The sequence below is a fragment of the Salvelinus namaycush genome, chromosome 23 (genome assembly GCF_016432855.1).
Source record: "Salvelinus namaycush isolate Seneca chromosome 23, SaNama_1.0, whole genome shotgun sequence".
Taxonomy (NCBI): domain Eukaryota; kingdom Metazoa; phylum Chordata; class Actinopteri; order Salmoniformes; family Salmonidae; genus Salvelinus; species Salvelinus namaycush.
The window spans coordinates 29,427,294-29,450,680 of NC_052329.1; the positions used below are offsets into that span (position 1 = coordinate 29,427,294).

Consider the following 23,387-nt stretch of genomic DNA (forward strand, 5'->3'; position numbering starts at 1 on the left):
GCTTTCTCGGGGGCTGCATGAGGTCTGTTTGACTACAGTACAGACACACTTAGTGTAATTAAAGTGATAGTTCACTTTTTAAGTTTATGCTTATCATTCGACTTGCCTAAAGTTTTACTGTAAGTTAGTTAGCTGGTTATTTAGTATAGTTTCACTGTTTGGATGAAACAACAACTCCATACTGTAGTTAATGTGGAAAATGATCAACAATTCAGTAATATGAAGTTACTCATTGATCCTACTCCAGGTGAAACAACACATTCAGAATTATCTACTACAATGGGATGAGTTACAGTCTTTTGCACCACAGTAAGTTAAGTGTAAAAAAATTCTTATTTACAATGACAGCCTACCGGGGAACAGTGGGTTAACTGCCCGACAGATTTTTCCCTTGTCAGCTCAGGAATTAGATTCAGCAACCTTTTGATTACTGGCCCAACGCTCTAACCACTATGCTACCTGCCGCCCCTTGGTCTGCTAGTAATTGGGCCTTATAGAGTTGAATAATAATGTGAATGTAATTTAAAATTGTTATTTGGTTAAAAAGTTAAATCAGCTGACTGCTCCTGGAGTCAGTGTAATTTACTGTGGTGGGGGGTAAATCAATCATGTTTTGATTTAGATTTGGAGAGGAAAGTGGCAGAACTCGATCCAGCTGACAACACAAGCCAAGTGCTTACAGTATACAGCCAGCTCTGAAACCATAGGGCCTTACTCTCTGCATTATAGATCATCATCAGTCTCTAGACACCTGACAACAGGAAAAGGGTTCCCACGGTTTCACACACCTTGGTCACACACGTGCACAGACAAACATTGTCTTATTGTATGTGACAGTGATTTTTAAAGGCACAGTTTAAAAAATATATTCAAACCTGGGGAAAAGTATAAGTCAAAGGCAAGGTATGATATTCTTTCCGGTGTCAATCAAATTTGTATGAAATAAGTTACATTTTTATGGACCAATTTACAAAGCCTAAAAACCATGATTTTTCATCTACAGATGCCTTGGTTGAGTAATGTCTAACTTCTGAACCTTTTGATTAATTATGTCACTGAGAAAGATCAGGGAGTGTGTCTGATAGTGAGTCAAAGTTATCATAAATGTGCATTAAATATCTACTGGTTCATATCATTAAGAGAAGATTATTAATTAAAAACAAATTCATTAAGTGAGAGTTGACGAAGGGAATAGATGTGAACTGGTAACAGTTAAACTTCCAAAATATCCTTTTCAACAATGATAACAGAGCTGCTCACAATTTATGACTCAAAAGTATTTTTCGTTCACGCTTAGTCCATTGATCAAATTCTGAATACGTTGTCATTAATGACATGCCTATGGGAAAATTCCTCCCTCTATTTACAATGTCTCAACATTAAATTCTCTATAGCTTATTCTAGTCGATCAAATTGACAAGTAAATTGTTTGTAAAAAGATGACAGTTTATATAGCAAGTGAGTATGTGCTGTTCTCATGTTGTTGAAAATATTTGTTTCACAATGGAAGTGCGTTTCAAATTCCAACTTGGCCTACTTAAAGAGGCCACCACACTCATTTCAAGCTAATACATGCAGAATGTCTGAGGTAGCATGCGTTTCGGTCTGTCTTAGTGCCTACAGACATACGGTTTTCTGGGTGTAGCACACTTGAGCTTGAGCTTCAACTTTTGTTTCTATTATGTTCCTTCCTGTTCTCTTACCCAATCAGAACCACTATCAGTGGAGCAAATCACATCTATGATACCTCTTATTAAAGAGTTTTTACATAACTTTTGTTTCTAGGGGTGCTCTCAAGCCAAAAGCTGTATCCTAAATGGACAAAAATACTGTCTTGAAATTACCTCAGGACAGAAAAGGGCACACCTCCCCACCACACCCATGAAGCAATCAATAAGAAATTGAACCTACATTCTTAAAGAGCAATCAATGAATAATATTTAAAAATTTATTTATAGGGGACAATGCACATTAATCAACACCAATATTACAGTAATGCAACATCCATGTAAATGTGCCGGGGTTAGCCAAAAGGTCATTTGCACCCGTAGTCCCAGGGCAGATAACTACAGGTCTGTAGTTGCAGACTCAACCCTTGCTGCCCTGATGACACACGGATATAAGCTAACTGCCAGTTTCTCCTTTCTGTGATTGGCTCTATAGCTCCGTCCTCAGGGCTGCCTGATGAAAAGCCATACCAGGAGGTGCGAGTCTGAGACCCAGTCTCAGACGAGGAAACGAGGTTGCTGATGAGGAAACGAGGACTTCATCTCCACAATGCCAAGACAGTGCCCCCTAGAGTGGTGAGGGAATCATAACAAGAACTATGAATTTTGTGTATTTATATTTCTACTTATTATGCAAGACAGCAGCTATTAAATGCAAGGCAGCAGCAAAATTAAGGCAGTTATCCAATTTTAAAAACATTACAATACACTCACAGGTCCAGGAGTCCTGCGATCGCTGCTGCTGCTGCTGCTGCCCGTTACCATGCTGCTTGGTCCTTTTGTGGTGGGTTATTCTGTAACGTTCTTCGTCGGGTGAAAGAGAGGAGGACCAAGATGCAGCGTGGTGAGTATTCATTTTAATAGAATACTTGAACAAAACAAAAACAAAAAACCAACAAACAAACGACGACGAAACAGTCCCGTAACGTGAACACAAGTACACATAAAACAGGAACAATAACCCACAACCCACAATACAAAACAGGCTACCTAAATAGGGCTCCCAATCAGAGACAACGATAAACACCCGCCTCTGATTGAGAACCATATCAGGTCAAACACATAGAAATAGACAAACTAGACAAACAACATAGAATGCCCACTCATATCACACCCTGACCAAACAAAACATAGAAACATACAAAACAAACTATGGTCAGGGCGTGACAACTGTTTATTTTGAATCATATTTCCAGTCGCCTTGCCATGATTAAATGCTGTGATAAGTGCTTTCAGCTTCGCGCAAATGCTGCCATTAATCCTATACACTTCCTTATAAACTTGCTCACCGAGTCAGTGTATACGTCAATGTTATTATCGGAGGCTACCTGGAACATATCCCAGTATATGTGTTCGAAGCAATCTTGAAGCGTGGAATCTGATTGGTCAGACCAGCGTTGGATAGGCCTAAGCACGTGCACTTCCTGTTTTAGTTTCTGCCTATAGGAGGGAAGCAACAAGATGGAGTCATGGTCAGATTTGCCAAAAGGAGGTCGGGGGAGGGCCGTGTATGCATCGCAGAAGTTAGACTAGCAATGGCCGAGAGTGTTACTCGCTCGTGTACAACGAGCTGATATTATTTGTTCTCAGAAAAGATTTGTTAAAATCCCCAGCTACAATAAATGCAGCTTCAGGGTATACAGTTGAAGTTGGAAGTTTACATGCACTTAGGATGGAGTCATTAAAACTCATTTTTCAATCACTCCACAATGTTCTTGTTAACAAACTAGTTTTGGCAAGTCAGTCAGGACATCTACTTTGTGCATGACACAAGTAAATTTTCCAACAATTGTTTACAGACAGATTATTTGTCAATTGGAGGTGTACCTGTGGATGTATTTCAAGGCCTACCTTCAAACTCAGTGCCTCTTTGCTTGACATCATCGTAAAATTCAAAGGAAATCAGCCAAGACCTCAGAACAAAAATTTGTAGACCTCCACATGTCTGGTTCATCCTTGGGAGTACTTTCCAAACGCCAGAAGTTACCACGTTCATCTGTACAAACAATAGTACGCAAGTGTAAACACCATGGGACCACGCAGCCATCATACTGCTCAGGAAGGAGACGCATTCTGTCTCCTAGAGATGAACGAACTTTGGTACGAAAAGTGCAAATCAATCCCAGAACAACAGCAATGGACCTTGTGAAGATGCTGGAGGAAACAGGTACAAAAGTATCTATATCCACAGTAAAATGAGTCCTGTATCGATGTAACCTGAAAGGCCGCTCAGCAAGGAAGAAGGCACTGCTCCTAAACCACCATAAAAAAGCCAGACTACGGTTTGCAACTGCACATGGGGACAAAGATCGTACTTTTGGAGAAATGTCCTCTGGTCTGATGAAACAAAAATAGAACTGTTTGGCCATAATGACCATCGTTATGTTTGGAGGAAAAAGGGGGAGGCTTGCAAGCCGAAGGACATCATCCCACGGGGGTGGCAGCATCATGTTGTGGGGGTGCTTTGCTGCAGGAGGGACTGGTGCACTTCACAAAATAGATGGCATCATGAGAAATAAAAAATTATGTGGACATACTGAAGCAACATCTCAAGATATTAGTCAGGAAGTTAAAGCTTGGTCGCAAATGGGTCTTCCAAAAGGACAATGAGCCCAAGCATACTTCAAAAGTTGTGGCGAAGTAGCTTAAGGACAACAAAGTCAAGGTATTGGAGTGGCCATCACAAATCCCTGACCTCAACCCGTGGCCATCACAAATCCCTGACCTCAACCCTACCGAAAATGTGTGGGCAGACCTGAAAAAGCGTTGTGCGAGCAAGGAGGCCTACAAACCTGACTCAGTTAAACCAGCTCTGTCAGGAGGAATGGGCCAAAATTCACCCAACGTATTGTGGGAAGCTTGTGGAAGGCTACCTGAAATGTTTGACCAAAGTTAAACAATTTAAAGGCAATGCTACCAAATACTAATTGAGTGTATGTAAACTTCTGACCCACTGGGAATGTGATGAAAGAAATAAAAGCTGAAATAAATCATTCTGGCTACTATTATTCTGACATCTCACATTCTTAAAATAAAGTGGTGATCCTAACTGACCTAAGACAGGGACTTTTTTTACCAGGATTAAATGTCAGGAATTGTGAAATACTGAGTTTAAATGTATTTGGCTAAGGTGTATGTAAACTTCCGACTTCAACTGTATGGTTTACAGTTTGCATAAAGTCCAATGAAGTTCCTTGATGGCCGTCTTGGTATCCACTTGCGGTGGGATATACACGGCTGTGACGATAACTGAGGAGAGTTCTCTTGGGAGATAATATGGTCGGCATTTGACAGTGAGGAATTTTACGTCAGGTGAACAAAAGGACTTGAGTTCTTGTATGTTGTTACAATTACACTATGAGTCGTTAATCATGAAACATACACCATTGCCCTTCTTCTTACCGGAGAGATGTTTATTCCTGTCAGTGCAATCAATTAATTTGTTGTCCCTCTTTAGAACTGTGTGCTGTTGAGCTCAACTAGTTAGATTTGTCTCTGCCTCATTGTTCACGGCTCCTGTTCCTTCCTCTAATTTCTTAATTTACCTCTTTCTCCTGCCCCGTAGGGTGCATCCCAATTTATATATTTTGTTCCATTAGCTTCATGGATTTAACAGATACTGAAAATCCCGTTGGCTGTATGGACTCTGACTGTAACGTTCGTCTAAGTCGTTCTCCTCCTCAGACGAGGAGGAGCAAGGATCGGACCAACATGCAGCGAGGTATGTAGACATAATGATTTAATTAAATTGACAAGACGAACACTGACACGAAATATACTTGAATAAGCTACAAAACCAGAAACGATGTGAACAAACCTGAACGAGATAACATAACGCATGAACAGGAACGAACACATACACGAACACAAACGAAACAGTCCCGTGTGGTGCGACATACACAGACACAGGAACAATCACCCACAAACAAACAGTGAGAACAGCCTACCTTAATATGGTTCTCAATCAGAGGAAACGTCAAACACCTGCCTCTAATTGAGAACCATATCAGGCAACACATTTAACCCAACATAGAAACACATAACAAGGAATGCCCACCCCAACTCACGCCCTGACCAACTAAACACATACAAAAACAACAGAAAACAGGTCAGGAACGTGACACTGACAGCATATCCCCAGCTAGCCATGTTTCCATGAAAGAGAGTATGTTACAATCCCGGATATCTCTTTGGAAAGCAAAGTCAGTTCAAATGCCCTGGGAGGTGCAGATAAAGGATCTGCTTTGGGAATGTCTTATTCCTGGTCGTAGCGCTGGTTGTGCTGGTAAGTTGATGTCTCTCTGATATCCAATAGTTCTTCCCGGTTGTATGTAATAACACTTAAGGTGTTCTGGGCTAACAATGTAATAAATAATACATAAAAAACTAAATACTGCACAGTTTCCTAAGGACTCGAAGCGAAGCTGCCATCTCTATCAGCGCCATCTTGTCCAGGTGCGACCAAACTAGGGCCTGCAGGACCTGCCTTGTTGATAGGGCTGTTAAGAAGGCAGCTTATTATGGACAAACTTCTCCCCATCTTAGCTACTGTTGTATCAATGTTTTGACCATGACAATTTACAATCTAGGATTAATCCAAGCAGTTTAGTCACCTCAATTTGCTCAATTTCCACATTATTCATCACAAGATTTAGTTGAGGTTTAGGGTTTAGTGAAGGATTTGTCCCCAATACAATGCTTTAAGTATTTTTTTTATATTTAGGACTAACTTATTCCTTGCCACCCATTTTGAAACTAACTGCAGCTCTTTGTTAAGTGTTGCTGTCATTTCACTAGCTGTAGTAGCTGATGTCTATACTGTTGAGTCATCCGCATACAAAGACACACTGGCTTTACTGAGTGGCATGTCGTTAGTAAAGTTGAAATAAGTAAGGGGCCTAGACAGCTTCCGTGGGGAATTCCTGATTCTACCTGGAATACGTTGGAGAGGCTTCCATTAAAGAACACCCTCTGTGTTCTGTTGGACAGGTAACTCTTTATCCACAATATAGCTGGGTGTGTAAAGCCATAACACATACATTTTTCCAGCAGCAGACTATGATCGATTATGTCAAAAACCGCACTGAAGTCTAACAAAACAGCCCCCACAATCTTTTTTTCATCAGTTACTCTCAGCTAATCATCGGTCATTTGTGTAAGTGCTGTGCTTGTTAAATGTCCCTCCCTATTAGCATGCTGAAAGTCTGTTGTCAATTTGTTTACTGTAAAGTAGCGTTGTATCTAGCCAAACACCGTTTTTTCCAAAAGTTTACTAAGGGTTTGTGGCAGGATGATTGGTCGGCTATTTGAGCCAGTAAAGTTTTTTTTACTATTCTTAGGTAGCAGAATGATTTTTGCTTCCCTCCATGCCTGAGGGCATACACTTTCTAGTAGGCTTAAATTGAAGATATGGCAAATAGGAGTGGCAATATCGTCCGCTATCAACCTAAATAATTTTCCATCCAAGTTGTCATGCCCCGGTGGCTTGTCATTGTTGATAGATAGTGATAATTGTTTCACGTCTTCCACACTCACTTTACGGAATTCAAAATGACAGTGCTTGTGAGCCTGTCATTCTATAATAGAGGATTGAACAAGACAGAGCAGGAGACAAAAGAGAACAGAGGCCAAGCCACAGGAATGCAATTGGAAACATTTTAGATAAGTGTCAACCTGTCAACCTGAAGCGACAAACAGAATCTTCAGCATTTCTTCTTATCTTTACAACATGCCCTAAAAACCGAGAGAGATGGCCTTTCGTTCGGCTGGACATGCACAACGTCAACTGAAAGGAGCCTGGAGAAGATCAGATCAGATTCCTACAGCAGGGTACAAAAGGGGATTTTCTCCTTATATAATGCAGGTGTTTTTCCATGACAGTTACTACCTGGCTGCAAGGCTGGGCACAGGGCCTATGCAAATCAGCTCAGCTCAGCCATGCCAACAAGCCCTCTTACCAACCTCTCAACCTATTAATTACCTGACAACTCACAACGCACACAGAGTATGGCATTCTCAACATTACACTCCAACCAACAGACCCTGATGAGATAGAAAGATCGAGGGCCTGTTAAAAAAAGGAGGGATACCCAACTAAATGGACTGTGTTACTTGAGTCTCAGAGGGACTTGATAGTCTAAAAAGAGAGGTTCTCAGAGGTTCCCGGAAGGGTTCAGCAGATCAGTAGAAGAAGTTAGACTGAGTTCAATTTATTTTACTAAATGTGTGCTATTTGTCTTTAAAAAAAGAGAAATGCAAAATGAAGTAATAGATGAATACACCATATAATATATGAAACACCTCTTGCAACAACAATATACAATGAAATTCTCCAGCCTGGCAAGTGAATTTGCATGCCTGGATTCAATTTAATAGTCTCCTGTTCCAGAACCTTTCTGCCATTCCACTGTTCGCTCCAAATTCCCACATACTTCACACACACACACACACACACACACACACACACACACACACACACACACACACACACACACACACACACACACACACACACACACACACACACACACACACACACACACACACACACACACACACACACACACACACACACAAATTGATATAATTTAGTTATTATTCCACTGTGAAGTAATGCAAGTTAATACATTGTTCTACACACAGGGAAAATGCCTAAATAAGCAGGTGGATTTGTAGCTACTGTTGAAATTATGTTGGCATTTAGAAGGATTAAAATCACTCACCACCTGGGGTTTACCGTTGATAATGCACATAAAGCATTTGAATGTAAACTCCTGAGCTTTAAAGCTCAAATACCATTGTAACTCAGCTTAAATAATAAAGAGTGAAGTGGTGTGAATTTAGATTCCCTTCCTTCAGGTTGATTTCTCAGTACATATTTTTCACAGGTTGGGATCACAAACAACAACTTGCCTTCATATGCACATCTTGGTAAGTGAATTGGAGTATATATCCCCATCATTTATTTGGATAAGTTTAAATCTTTACGTTACTATTGGCTACTAGTGCTAACCCAGTATGGTATATCCATAGGGACTTCCAGGTTTGAAGTGGCTAGTAGCCTATCCAATGACTCCTCCACAGTCAATGATGGTGGCCTCTGTGCAGGTTGGATAGCCCAGCCTGCAGCTACTGCTCTCCAGCCCATGAACCATTGGTCCTACCCAGAGTACCTCCAAGAACATGACCCCACCACCCTGCCCCTCACCACTGACATGTACATGGTGGGCCCATCCTCCATACTCACCTACACACACACCTCTTTTTACCAACTTTGGGGTGAGTGAAAGAGCAACAAATCTTGATGCCAACTGAATTTAAAGCATAAACTCTGTAAACATTCCATCATATCCACAGAGCATAGTAATATACACCTTCATCTGTACAAAATAGTTGTAACACAGCTGGGTTTTGACTACAAACACATCCACTGTTGTCGGTGCAGACCCTAGCACCTACGTCCACAGCCCTACCGCAAGTGGACCTCCAGGACTCAGTGCTGACTTATATTCCGTGGACCCAGCCACTAACCACCAACCCTACATCGGGGGTGCAGTTTGCCTCTCACCCTGCCACTCTGGCTGGGTCTCAGCTGCTTCCCATGTCCATGACAGTGACCCCCACCATGCCCCAGCAGGACCCCCAGCCCCTGGAGCAGAGCCCTGCTGGGGCTGAAGAGCCCAACCCTCTGGAGAAACTTCTGGAGTACCAGGATCAGGATGACAAATACACATATGTGAACAGTTCCTCAATCTTCATCCCCAGTGTCTAAGATATATCAGTGTTGCAGCCAGTCATAAGCATTATTGAAATGTTTACAGAATGCTTATGAATGTTTTATCTATGGGTTATAAATGAATGTATTATGTCGGTAACCCTTGTACTTCTATTGCTCAGATTTCAGGTTAATATACATGGTGTTTTTTAGTTATTATTTTCTTTATGTTGTAATGTACATTGAAGTACTGTGAATAGATTTTTTTATGATGTAAAAGGAACAGTGTTGTAGTTTGACTAGTTCTATTATTTACTACACAAGAGTTTTGCTGAAAAAGAACTGCTGTCATGTATTATAGATGCTGTAACTGAAAGACAGGCCTTGAATGATTTGTCCCGAATCATGCTAGGAGTTTAAATGTATTTTTTATTTAAATTACTTGTAAGATGTTTATTTGTTAAAGAAATACCTCCTTTCTGACAACCATAATCGAACACAGTTGTTTTAAAAGTAGTTACACTGAGACGTCATTCAATTGTTAAATGAACCCATATTGATATTTATCCAGGGTCTGCTTTGAAGAGTATTTGACATAAAACATGAAAACCTTATCTTGCTTCCTGTAGCCTTGCACTCTCTTGTCATTATCTTTTCAACTCAGAAGTCGGAGGTTATGGCTGTCAGTTAACTATGGTCCAGGAGTGGGAAAGGCCATGGTTCTCTGTTTATCTGGCTGTCCCATCTGTGGCTCCCCTGTAGGGTTTTAACCACCGCCCTCAGGCCCCGGGGGAAACCGTCAGAGAAGGGGCTCTGAAGCACACCTGCCACACCCACCTGAAGAAAACCAACTACTACAGGTCTGAGGTCCAGCAAGACTGTGCTCTTGTGTTCTTTCAGTTTATTGGTTTGCGTTTGAAGAAATGTTACGTTGCAGTATGTTACATTACAGTATTTAGAGATCCTGAAGACTGTGTGAGGCTTCAAAATGTATTATGTCAAACATATTATGTCACTAATTGTCAAACCTCTACTCTTTCTGTATGTTTTTAATGAAAGTTAACTTATAAGTTCATTTTAATGCCATTACTCAATTTAAGACTTTAATAGGATACTAATACGTCTCAGAGTGGACAGAACTGACAGTTCTAAGGCCTCATACGATATATGCTGAACACAACTATTACAGAACATTAGGATTTTCAGTTGAGGATAAAACAGAAGATGCTATCTTTATCTTATCAAAATTAAGTATGAAATGAAACACTGCTAACAGTGTGGCATAATAAAAGTGTTTTAAACTCCAAATAAATCATCAAGGGAACCACAATCAGTCTTATCTCTCTCAAAAAAAAATGTTTTGTTGCACATCTTGAAAATCTATCACCAATGACGTCCTTCATCAGGCCCTCAACCTTTTATTCCTGTTATAACATGTATTAACGCCCTTAGGATGAAGGTCCTGACCTACCTTGTAGCCTCTTTCTGTTTGTGTTTGCATTGCTTGATAGTACTTAAGAAGAAAGACGACAGCTATGTTGAGATTATACAGTGCATTTGGAAAGTATTCAGACCTCTTGACATTTTCCACATTTAGTTACATTACAGTCTTATTCTAAAATGGATTAAATAGTTTTTTCACTCATCAATCTACACACAATAACACCGATTTATATGAACATTTTGCAAAAAATAATTCACGTTTACGTAAGTGTTCAGAACCTTTACTCAATACTTTGTTGAAGCACCTTTGGCAACAATTACAGCCTCGAATCTTCTTGGATATGATGCTACAAGCTTGGCACACCTGTATTTGTGGAGTTTCTCTCATTCTTCTCTGCAGATCCTCTCAAGCTCTGTCAGGTTGGATGGGGAGCGTCGCTGCACAACTATTTTCAGGTCTCTCTAGAGATGTTAGATTGGGAGCAAGTTTCCGTCAAGGATTTCTCTGTACTTTGCTCCATTCATCTTTCCCTCAATCATGACTACTCTCCCAGTCCCTGCCGCTGTTTCTCATGGTCTGAGTTCTTTAGGGGCCTTTTGGCAAACTCCAAATGGGCTGTATATGTATTTGTGTTTATTATGGATCCCCATTAGCTACTGCCAAGGCAGCAGCTACTCTTCCAGGGGTCTGGCAAAATCAAGGCAGTTATACAATTTTAAAAACATTACAATACATTCATCACAGAATTCACAACACACTAAGTGTGTGCCCTCAGGCCCATACTCCACTACCACATATCTACAACACAAAATCCATGTGTATGTGTGTGTCTAGTGCATATGTTATCATGTGTGTGTATGCATGTGTCTGAGCCTATGTTTGTGTTGCTTCACAGTCCCTGCTGTTTTTATCTGTTGTTTAAATATAATTATACTGCTTGCATCAGTTACCTGACGTGGAATATAGCTGCATGAATAGAGTTGCATGTCTATATTTAGTACTGTGTGCCTCCCATAGTCTGTTCTGGACTTGGCGACTGTGAAAAGACCTCGGGTGGCATGTCTTGTGGAGTATGCAAGGGTGACTGAGCTGTGTGCTAGTCGTTTAAACAGACCGCTCTGTGCTTTCAACATGTCAATACATCTCACAAATACAAGTAGTGATGAATTCAATCTCTCCTCTACTTTGAGCCAGGAGAGATTGACATGCATATTATTAAGTCCCTATTTGTTGCACCTGACCACACGACTGAACAATGGTCCCGGTGTGATAAAATTAGAGCCTGTAGGACTTGCCTTGTTGATAGTGTTGTTAAGGAGGTAGAGTAGCACTTTATTATGGACAGACTTATCCCCATCTTAGTTACTGTTGCATCAATATGTTTTGGCCATGACAATTTACAATCCAGGGTTACTCCAAGCAGTTTAGTCACATCAACTTGCTCAATTTCCACATGATTTATTACAATATTTAGTGAATATATTAGTGAATATATTAGTGAATGATTAGTCCCAAATACAATGCCTTCAGTTTTTTAAATATTTAGGACTAACTTAATCCTTGGCACCCATTCTGAAATGAACTGCAGCTCTTTGTTAAGAGTGGCAGTCATTCCAGAAGCTGACATGTAAAGTGTTGAGTCATCCGCATACAAAGACACACTGGCTTCACTCAAAGCCAGTGGCATGTCGGTAGTAAAGATTAAATGAAAATGACAGCTGCCCTGAGGAATTCCTAATTCTACCTGGATTATGTTGGAGAGGCTTCCATTAAAGAACACCCCCTGTGATCTCTCAGCCAATCATCAGTCATTTGTGTAAGTGCTGTGCTTGTTGAATGTCCTTCCCTATAAACATGCTGAAAATCTTTTGTCAATTTGTTTACTGCAAAATAGCATTGTATCTGGTCAATCACAATTCTTTCCCAATCTTTACTAAGGGGTTGGTTGGCTATTTGAGCCAGTAAATGGGCCTTTACTATTCCTAGGTAGCGGAATAACTTTTGACTTGAGGGCACACACTTTCTGGTATGCTTAAATTGAGGATATGGCAAATAGGAGTGGAAATATCGTCCGCTATTATCCTCAGTCATTTTGCCGTGAGCCTTTTACTGAGGAGGGGCTTATGTCTGGCCAATCTACCATAAAGGCCTGATTGGTGGAGTGCTGTGCAGAGATGGTTGTCCTTCTTGAAGGTTGTCCCTTCTCCACAAAGGAACTCTGGAGCTCTGTCAGAGTGACCATTGGGTTCTTGGTCACCTCCCTGACCAAGGCCCTTCTCCCCCGATTGCTCAGTTTGGCCGGGCAGCCAGCTCTGGGAAGAGTCTTGGTGGTTCCAAACTTCATCCATTTAAGAATGATGGAGGCTACTGTGTTCTTGGGGACCTTCAATGCCGAAGAAAAGTTTTGGTACCGTTCCCCAGATCTGTGTCTCGACACAATCCTGTCTCGGAGCTCTACAGACAATTCCTTAGACCTCACGGCTTGGTTTTTGCTCTGACATGCACTGTCAACTGTGGGACATTATATAGACAGATTTGTACCTTTCAAAATCATGTCCAGTCAATTTATTTTACCAAAGGTGGACTCCAATCAAGTTGTAAAAACATCTCAAGGATGATAAACGGAGCAGGATGCAATTGATCTCAATTTTGAGTCTCATAACAAAGGGGATGAAGTCGTAAGTTTACATACACCTTAGCCACATTTAAAATCAGTTTTTCACAATTCCTGACATTTAATCCTAGTAACAATGTTCGGTCTTAGGTCAGTTAGGATCACCACTTTATTTTAAGAATGTGAAATATCAGAATAATAGTAGAGAGAATGATTTATTTCAGCTTTATTTATTTCATCACATTCCCAGTGGGTCAGACGTTTACATACACTCAATTAGTATTTGGTAGCATTGCCTTTAAGTTGTTTAACATGGGTCAAACATTTCGGGTAGCCTTCCACAAGCTTCCCACAATAAGTTGGGTGAATTTTGGCCCATTCCTCCTGACAGAGCTGGTGTAACTGAGTAAAGTTTGTAGGCCTCTTTGCTCGCACACGTTATTTCAGTTCTGCCCACAAATTTTCTATAGGGTTGAGGTCAGGACTTTGTGATTCCCACTCCAATACCTTGACTTTGTTGTCCTTAAGCTACTTTGCCACCATTAGATGCAGTTAACTACATTTTATTACATGTGAAAGGTTCAGAACACACCACTGCATTATTTACCAGAAAGTAGGCTGGCCCCCTTTGAAATCACATAGGTTGATCCATTGCTCTCTTTTAATCTATATAGCTCTCTTTAAAAAATCTGAACATAATGAATAACCTTGTGAGTATGAGTTACCATACCCGGTCTCAGTGATGGCAAATTCTGGAAACCCCTTCGGTCTCCTCGGAGTTAGGAAAATCTGCTTTTAGTTTATTTTCACCCCAAATATTGAACAACCAGGGTTCCCTACAACTGCAGGTTCTGGTGCCTTTCGGGCAGTTCAAAATGTTGTTTAGGTACCTCCTTGCTGAGGAATGTGATTGTTTTTCTTGAATATTTATAATATATTGTATTTTATTTTACATTAGATTTTATAATTTGTGTATATGCAGGGTTCACTTATAAAAGATATCTTGGTCTCAATGGTGATTCACTGTCAAAAAAAATAAAAAATAATAATGTTTCTCTAAATTAAGCACTGCTGGGAATAATTGTATTTTTATGAACTCAGAAGCTAATTGTGGTTCTGGTAAATGGTACTGTATGCATAAACAGGTATTTTTCTTATCTCATAGCTTTGAGAGATGGGGGGAAAACCCAAATCCAATCTCTGCCATGGAAGGTGCCATAGGTGAGATTGCTATTGGCCTGATATCAGGTAAATTCATTGTTTCCTTCAGTTAGTGTTTGTATTCCAGCACATGCCAGATGCTTCTATAGGCTGGGTTGCCCCTTAGGGCCATCGTACATAGCCTACAGAGTCACATTTTGTGGTTTTACTATAACATTCAACTTTCTGTAAAACCTTGTTTAATAATCTTTTACTGCAGTGGGCTAAATCAGGGTCACATAGAGTGATTCTTGGTAGTCTTAAACAAATCTACTTTGAAACAAAAGTATACACCTCACACACATGCTTATGGTGTAATGAATACTCAGAGAGATAAAGGTTTAGATTCACACGCTGATCGCGGCAGGTGTTTATTTCACCTTCGCAGAAGGCAGGAATCGTGGTCACAGGCAGACAATGGTCATACACAAGTAGGCAAACAGACAGGTGAATCAAAACTAGGACTGGAGGCTATAACTGGTTCTCACAAACGAGCTAGGAAAAGGCTGAGTAGAGTCAAAACAAACAATACCTCACAAAGGCACAAACAGAATGAACTGAACTAAATAAGGAGCTGATGAGACCAGGAGAGTAACTAACACAGGTGAAATCAATGAACAAAAATGAAAGACAGGGCTACATTCAAGAACACAAAGAAACAGGGCTACGTTCAAGAACACAAAGAAACAGGGCTACGTTCAAGAACACAAAGAAACAGGGCTATGTTCAAGAACACAACGAAACAGAACACAAGGTTGACTAAGAAAATAAATACAGAACCTTACACATGGACTTAATTTTAAAAAAGAAGACACCTGTACCATGTCAGATATAGAGCTAAAATATATTTCATTTTGAGTTTGCATTCCAATATTACACTTTATATACAGCACAGAAGACTGAAATATATATATTTTAACATGTTTGACATAGAAACACTGGATATTTGGAAATAATCTTTATTCATTATAAATTATAACACATGTTAATAACATTCCACCCATGAGGCCAGAGGGAGCTTTTGGTCATTGACTGCAGGAAAGCTATCTTACATTCACCACTCTTTTTCAGGAGTAATTCTTTCTCCCCAAGTGATCTTGGAAGTAATAATTCTATAATGCAAAGTCTCCGGTGTAGCAATGTAATTCTATGCATTGGATTTCATATGCTTGAAATAAATGAGTTTATAGTTGTGGAGTAATAAATTACAATTTTATACAGGTGTAAAGCATACATTTTGCAGGGTGCGTTGTGCATAATTTAAGTGATTGATGCATTCTGCAACTTATTTGGGCCTAAAAAAAAGTTAATTGCATCAACAAGTCTGTTGATTTACAACTTCTTTGACCTGGATTGAAGAGGTCATATTTATATATATTTTTGTTATTATTTTATATTAATACAATTGCTCAGAGAACGAGAATGGTTTAACAAATAATACAAAAAAATCGTGAAAATTATTGGCACCCCTGTTTTCAATACTCTAGCACCCTCCCCCTTGGGTACTTTTCTTCATATGCTTCTGTTTTTCAACGCCAAACCCACCATTGGTGTGCGTGGTCAAAGCTCTTTTTTCATGTCATCTGATCATAGCACCGGTTCCAATCCAAGTGCCAATTCTGTTTATCAAACTTAAACCAGCGCTATGGTCAGATGCCATGAAAATATAGCCTTTTGTCATGCATACCAGTGATGGGTTTGGAGTTGAAAAACGGACGCAAATTCAGAAAAGTACCTCATACCTATGGTAAAATATGCTGGTGGATCTTTGATGTTATGGAGCTATTTTGCTTCCAATGGTCCTGGGGCCCTTGTTAAAGCGACAATCAGCAGTTGAGACAATAACAAAGCGACCTCCTCACCCCAGTTTTGGTAAAAAGCTGAGGGATAGGGCTGGAGAAATGTAACCACTCTCAAATTCATAGACAGAGCTATGGATGTAAGGACTGACCATCCATTACATAAAAATTATAGTTTTAACCATATTTTGAGGCTATATAGTGTTTGTTCACATTTACTTTGTTAACCAACATTGGACTGAAACAAGCTTATATTTGGGGTTCTGATAGGGTATGATGGTTTAACTAAGCTCAGAAGGCATTTATAAGTTATATTCTTCAAGAATCAATACGAACATTTAATTAATTCAGAAGTCCGAAAATGGATGATGCAACTGCACATTGCCCCTTTAAGGTCAACGGCATTATGAACTTTACAAAGTACCAGGTAATTGTTGCCAAAAACCTGGTTTCCTCTGCTTGGAGGCTGACACTTGGCCACAAGTGGATCTTCCAGCAAGACAATAACCCCAAGCACTAATCAAAATCCACAATGAAATGGTTAATTGACCACAAAATCAACATTTTCCAATGGCCATCTCAGTCTCCGGACTTGAACCCCATGGAAAACTTGTGGATTGAAAAGGGCAGTCCATACGAGCAGATGAAGGATACGAAGGACCTGGAAAGATTTTGTTTGGAGGAATAGTCTAAGATCCCTCCTTAGACTATGAGTTTTACTATCTCATTAAACATTTTAGAAAAAGGTTTAGTGTCATTAACCTCATAAGGGGAGGGTGCTAGAGTATTGAAAACACGGGAGCCAATCATTTTGACCTGTATCTTTTTGAGTTTTTTTAAATTACTTTTTAAACAAAATCTCTTTCTCTCAGCAATTGTATTAGTATAAAATAATAACATTTCCCAATTTTTTTTGCATACAATATAGCTAAGAACGTGTATTATATATTTTATACAGTATTTTTTGCTCAGCTTTATCAAGGGTGCCAATAATTATGGACCTGACTGTATATTCATGAGGTACAAATGCACAAGCAATCAACCTTTGCTTTGAGATGCATTCAGACAGGTTCAGACCAATCTGAGTTTTCATCTACTGGGAGAAATTCTGTGTGAAGAAAAATGCTACATCAACACAGTATGTTGGTAATACAATAGCTATGAGCAGAGTTCATGCTCAGACTTGCCCTCTTGCAACACTGGGAATGTAAAAGTTGCCCTCAATCATCCCTTGTCTTCAAAGAGTAAAATGTCAGGACACATTTAGACTGGGACTTATATGTACTGCAGGTAATTAGGTCTAATGGCAAATGGAAAAGACCTCTACTGAACCCATGAAAATACAGGGGAACACATACAGCGACAAAACATCTCATCATCATCTCACCAGACCGCATTCCCTAAAACCCAGGAGTAAATTATACATTACATTTGGAAATTTGGACCAGGCCAAAATAAAAATGTCTCAACAATAAATCAGCCTGTTTAAAGGAGAAGGGACAAGCCAAATAAAAATCATTGGACAAAGTAGTGAAGATTTGTGGCACTATGACACCTTTTTCCTGGAGGTCAGATACTCTCTTCCCAAGACCAAGCACGTTATTGGCCTGAAGCTTAAAAGGTCTATAAGGACTAAATAGAACTGGGTAGTAGGTCTGGAACAAAAACAACAGAGTGCAGGAAAATATAGATTTTTTACACAATGCATTAACAATAGTAAAAGAGTTTGAAGTTTGCAGCCCCAAAGTGTAGGGGAGCTCTCGAAACAGAATTAGAATTGCAGGTGTCATTGTGGCGTGTATGATGCAGCACCTCTCTTCTCTCCCTGCTCTGGCTTCCTGGTGCTAGAGGGCACACTTTCTGAAAGGTAGAGCACAGGCGTGCTAGTCAGGCCAATTTGTTGGGACAAACATGTATGGCCTTGCTAACCCACACATTTCCCAAAAGGAACAAACACTGTTCGGAACAGACCTGTTTGAAAACATCTAGGAATTTATCTAGGGATAATCATCCCTTTTTTATATGTATTTTTTTCTTTCACCTTTATTTATACAGGTAAATCAATTAAGACTACATTCTTAATTACAATGATGACTTGTCAATCCCTAAGGACTGGTCAAAAGGCAAGGCATTGACACTATCAATGCTGAGATGGTCAAGAACGACCCCTGAAATTGCATCGAAATGCACTGATAGACCTGTTTGAAAACATATGGGAGTTCATTTAGGAATAGTCACACTCCTCTCTGGCTTGTTTTTTTCACAAAAAAAGGAGTGGCTGCATGGACCACACATTCACTATACGAGACATAATACAACGATGCCTGGAATGGAAAGCCGCTTTATACCTCAACTTGATCTACTTCAGAAATGCTTTCGACAGTGTGCTCAGAAACAGCATTTGGAAAGTCCTCTCATGGCATCCCCCACAAACAAATGACTTGTTAGCTGCCTCTAGAGAGAAGTTGAATTTGCCATCCTTGTTAACAACCCAAAAAGACTGGTTCTCCATCATCTGTGGCGTACCCCAAGGATGCATTCTCTCACCCATTATTTTCATGGTTGCTACTGACTGATTCATTAGGAACACCGTAAAAGACCGACCTAGAGGGCCACATCCAGTGGACTCCCTTCTCAGTGCTTGAGGATCTTGAATTTGCAGAGGACATTGCTCTGCATGCTCTTTTCCTAACAATCCCGCATGCAGATGATCACAACTAGATTGAGCCAGTTTGCTGACCAACTGGGCCTGCAGATAAATGTGGAAAAAGACCCAAGAGCTGAGAATCAACACACCATGTGTATTGAATCACATATTTTATTATGTGCTGATACACTGACCCTCATTATTTAGAGGTAGCTAACCATTTTTTTCTGTTTTCAAAAACAGAACTGCTAATATAAAATTCATAATAATATTGCTTTGGCAAACACTGGAAATAAAAAAAAACAGTCTATAAATGTGATACATGTAATTATAGAAAATAAATTTACATATTAAAATCAAATCTGTTGACATACTGTCTCTCTTTTTGTCAGGAATGGATCTCTCCTTAACCATTTTACATTTTAATCACTTAGCAGAAGACACTCTTATCCAAAGCAATATTAGGGTTAAGTGCCTTGCTCAAGGGTACATCAACAGATTTTTCACCTAGTCGGCTCCAGGACTCTTAACTGCAAAGCTACCTGCCACCTACCCCAGGCATGGGTGTGAAGGTGTTATCACAGCAATAAATGAATATGTTCCTCTAGTTGGTCAGTATTAAAAGGCCTTATGGTTCGAACAGAAGGAGCGTGTTTTACAGCTTGTGCCGATATCAAACCTTGTGAAATACTTTTATCGGGCCCGCCTTCCTTACACACAAGTAAGGACTTGATAGGAAACATCAACACAATCCTTTGAAGTGACATTGTGCCAAGTCAGCAAACATTCCAACCCAAAGACAAATAAGAAAACGCTGTGAATGAGTATGAATCAGTGCCTGTGACTTTCAAATATACACATATGTACACATACTGGAGTATGTTTGATCCTCAAATACCACAAGTTATTTTCTATTAAGTAATATAGCTGTTCGATATATAAGTGCTACTTCAGGGATTCATATTCGGTGCACTCATGTTGGAATGAGATTCACTAATAAAGATCGAATGTAGCAAACAGTGAGCTGTTGTTCACTTTCTTTTCAATCCTTCAATGGTGCCCCAGGAGGAATATTACTCATTCATCACAATCACATCCCACTTACCGATCACTTTGTTAAGACACAAGGGTTTGCAACTTATTTTCCCACATTCAGTAATCAATTATTGCAGCTGTTTGAAATTACAGATACTGCAAAGGGCAATTACTGTCAAATTATCAGCTCCAGGGTATACCGTTACAGTTAAGTATTGTTTTAAATGTCACGCTCAAATCTTCCGAAGGTGTATGTGTAGCTCAATAAATGTAGTTTAGGATGATAGGTAACACACATTTTGAATGAAGTTTCGGCTATGATGACACAGGCTCTATATACGAACAGCACTTCCAGAGAGTATATAATCTCTTAGCTTCCCATAAATGCCAACAGTGTTAAACAATAGCCCAACCATACTGTACATTTGGCATGGTTAATAGATCAATTATATTAAAAATAAAGGCTCAATAGCAGTGTTCTGTCATGTTGCGGGTGGCTCATGAGTCTTAGCAGGTGAAAGTGCAAATTGATCTAGGGTGGACAAGCATTTCACTACACCCGCAATAACATCTGCTAAATATGTGTATGTGACCAATACCATTTGATTTGATTTGATTTGATAAGGTGTAACAGGGGATTTCCACAGAGGATTATTAATCAGGCACTTGGCATGAGAGTAGGGGGACTTTGGAACCCTGAACACACCCTAGCATTTATTTGACTTTGACACATTCCTTTTCACCACTGAGTGGGTGCTGACTGTCAGTTCTTCTGGACAGCATAAAACCCTTCATTTTTTAAATATTATTTTTTACATTTAAGTTGAGAAATTGTATGGAACAAATGGTGTGGTACTTGGTAATTGTTTCCTTGTCCTTTTCATTGTGTCTTTATGTTGCAAGCTCTTGCAAATCCAGACTGTCTAGACAAAAGAAGAAGGAAAATATTATGCTCAGAATGAAGGATGTGTAAAAAGGGAGCTGTAAGAAGGAGGCATGGTTGCAATATAATAAACAATAATTGTTAATCAGGTGCATAACACAGCATAACTGATTATATAAAATGGAGGGTGGTTCCTTATCCCTAAGAGCTCAATATCACCAATATCATTCTAATGCATGGAGTTCCTCCAGCCCATAGAGACCTAACTAAATAGAAAAAGACTGAGAGACCAGACAGACTCATTTCTAAGTATGATTAAGGTAAGGAATTCAATAAGTAGATTTGTAATTTGAGTGAACTATCCCTTTTATGTTAATGGGACCACTTTCAGTTGTTTATGAATGATTTGTGAAGCATTCATAGGCCTAATAAAGGGTTATGAAGGGGGAACACTCACTTCAGGGCTTGAGACAATTAGATGAGCTGAATGTGATAGGCGATGAGGTTGGGGTTCTATATTAGGGACGATGCCTGCTTTGTTTTTGAAAAGCTACACAGTGTTCTTGTTGAGATACCTTTTCATACAATTAATATCCTTTGTTTTTACCCAAAACCCTACCTTGCCTCCACTCCCACCAATGGTAGAACCCAAAACAGTACCAAACCACCTTGTCACATTTGTCAATCAAGTTATAAGACAACTAATTTAGCCCTTGAGCACCACAGCTAACTTTTCCAATTGGCTGGAATAGAAACCCAGGAACCTATGAGCTGCCAGTAAGAGTTTTACATATCAAATGGGGCCCAGGGTTCAAATAGTATGTATTTTAATTCATATACTGTACTTTGAGTGTTTGATTGAGCCTGCCTGGAGTGTGAGATGGGCGGCACATTTGTAATTTTGGGACTATTCCATTGGTTCAATTGTGCCAAGCAAGCTCAAGCACATCTAACTTATCTGGAAAAATAAACAAATACTATTTTAACCCAGGTCTGCAGAGGAAAGCAGCGATGAAATCCGGGCCCAACATTTAATAGTAGCTCATAATGTAGGCCCTATAGATTTCTTTAATTTCATATGTTCAACATCAACTAGAGGTCAAGAGAAAGGACCATACTTGAAGGCCCCTCTTTCAACTATTGTACTCTCCTTGTGTGCAGTGTATGCAATTGCATCCCTCCTCCCCTTCTTTGCCTTCAGTCTAGTACCTCATAGGTTCTTCTGCGGATCTTCTGATGACACGACAAACACTAGCGTTACCTGCAGCCCTTGGCTTCCTCTCTTCCAGAATCCTCATTATTAATTCCATTCTGATGAATGACAGCACACCCAGACATGCTTCAGCTCAGATTGTATAAAAAGAGAAAAAGGTGCTCTACTGAGGATTTAGAAATCCAAAAAGAAACATCTTACCCCAGGACCCTTCACAAGATCACTATCCCAGAAAACTGGTTGGTTCATGAGTTGGACATCATAAGAGGTCAAGGATCACAGCAGGTATGTGCTGCATTATGCTTGCAGCCTGCATACATGAGAAGGTTATCATTTTGGATGTGGGTTTATGCTACAATAATCATGGCTGCTGCTGCTGCACCAACATAATGTTTATAATAGAAGACAGGAGAGTGACAGTAAACTACGTGGGTAAAAATAGTCATAGTTATAAGCAGCTGTAACAAATTTACATGAATACATTCTGATTTTCGCGCGCATTTGGCAGGCACTGGATTATGCTTTTCATAACACAAAACTCGTGCGCGATTATCAAACCCCCTTTGACCTGGTGTGTGTCATAAAAACATGAAATCATTATCCAAGTAGTTATCTTTTATTGGTGCGTATTTTTGGTGATATGTAACAATATGATCATTTTGGACAGGCAGGCCTACTTCTATAACCCCACTTTATCTCGGCCTCGGAGGAGACTTGGATCCCGAGGCAGAGGATGGTGTCCACGGAGGGTAGAGTGGAGACAGGCGTCTCTTGAGTTGGATGTGACCTGATGCGACGTGCACTTGCGTCTGCCTCCATGGAAGATCATGTTTCCACATCAAGAGCGGTCAATGTTAACCTTATTGTTTTGTTTTTCTTCTTTTGTCAGTGGGTTTTGAGATTATTTTTGTAATGACAAGCACTATAAAAAAATTCTAGATCATTATCGTTTGTCTATTGTCATTTATCTTTGTTTATTAGACATTTTTATTTGTGTCTTAGCAGTAAATATGATTAAATAACTTGAAAATGATTAATCTATTTAAGTTAAGGTTTCTAACTAAGCTTCGGTGTGCATCTATACAGGGAAACTAAATAGTGAGTTGAAGGG

General features: G+C 39.7%; 1 pseudogene; it reads left to right on the top strand.

Annotated features, from left to right (window-relative positions):
• The first annotated feature begins 1,439 nt into the window (after positions 1-1,439).
• Positions 1,440-9,724, top strand: LOC120018625 (annotated as a pseudogene).
• The last annotated feature ends 13,663 nt before the right edge of the window (positions 9,725-23,387 follow it).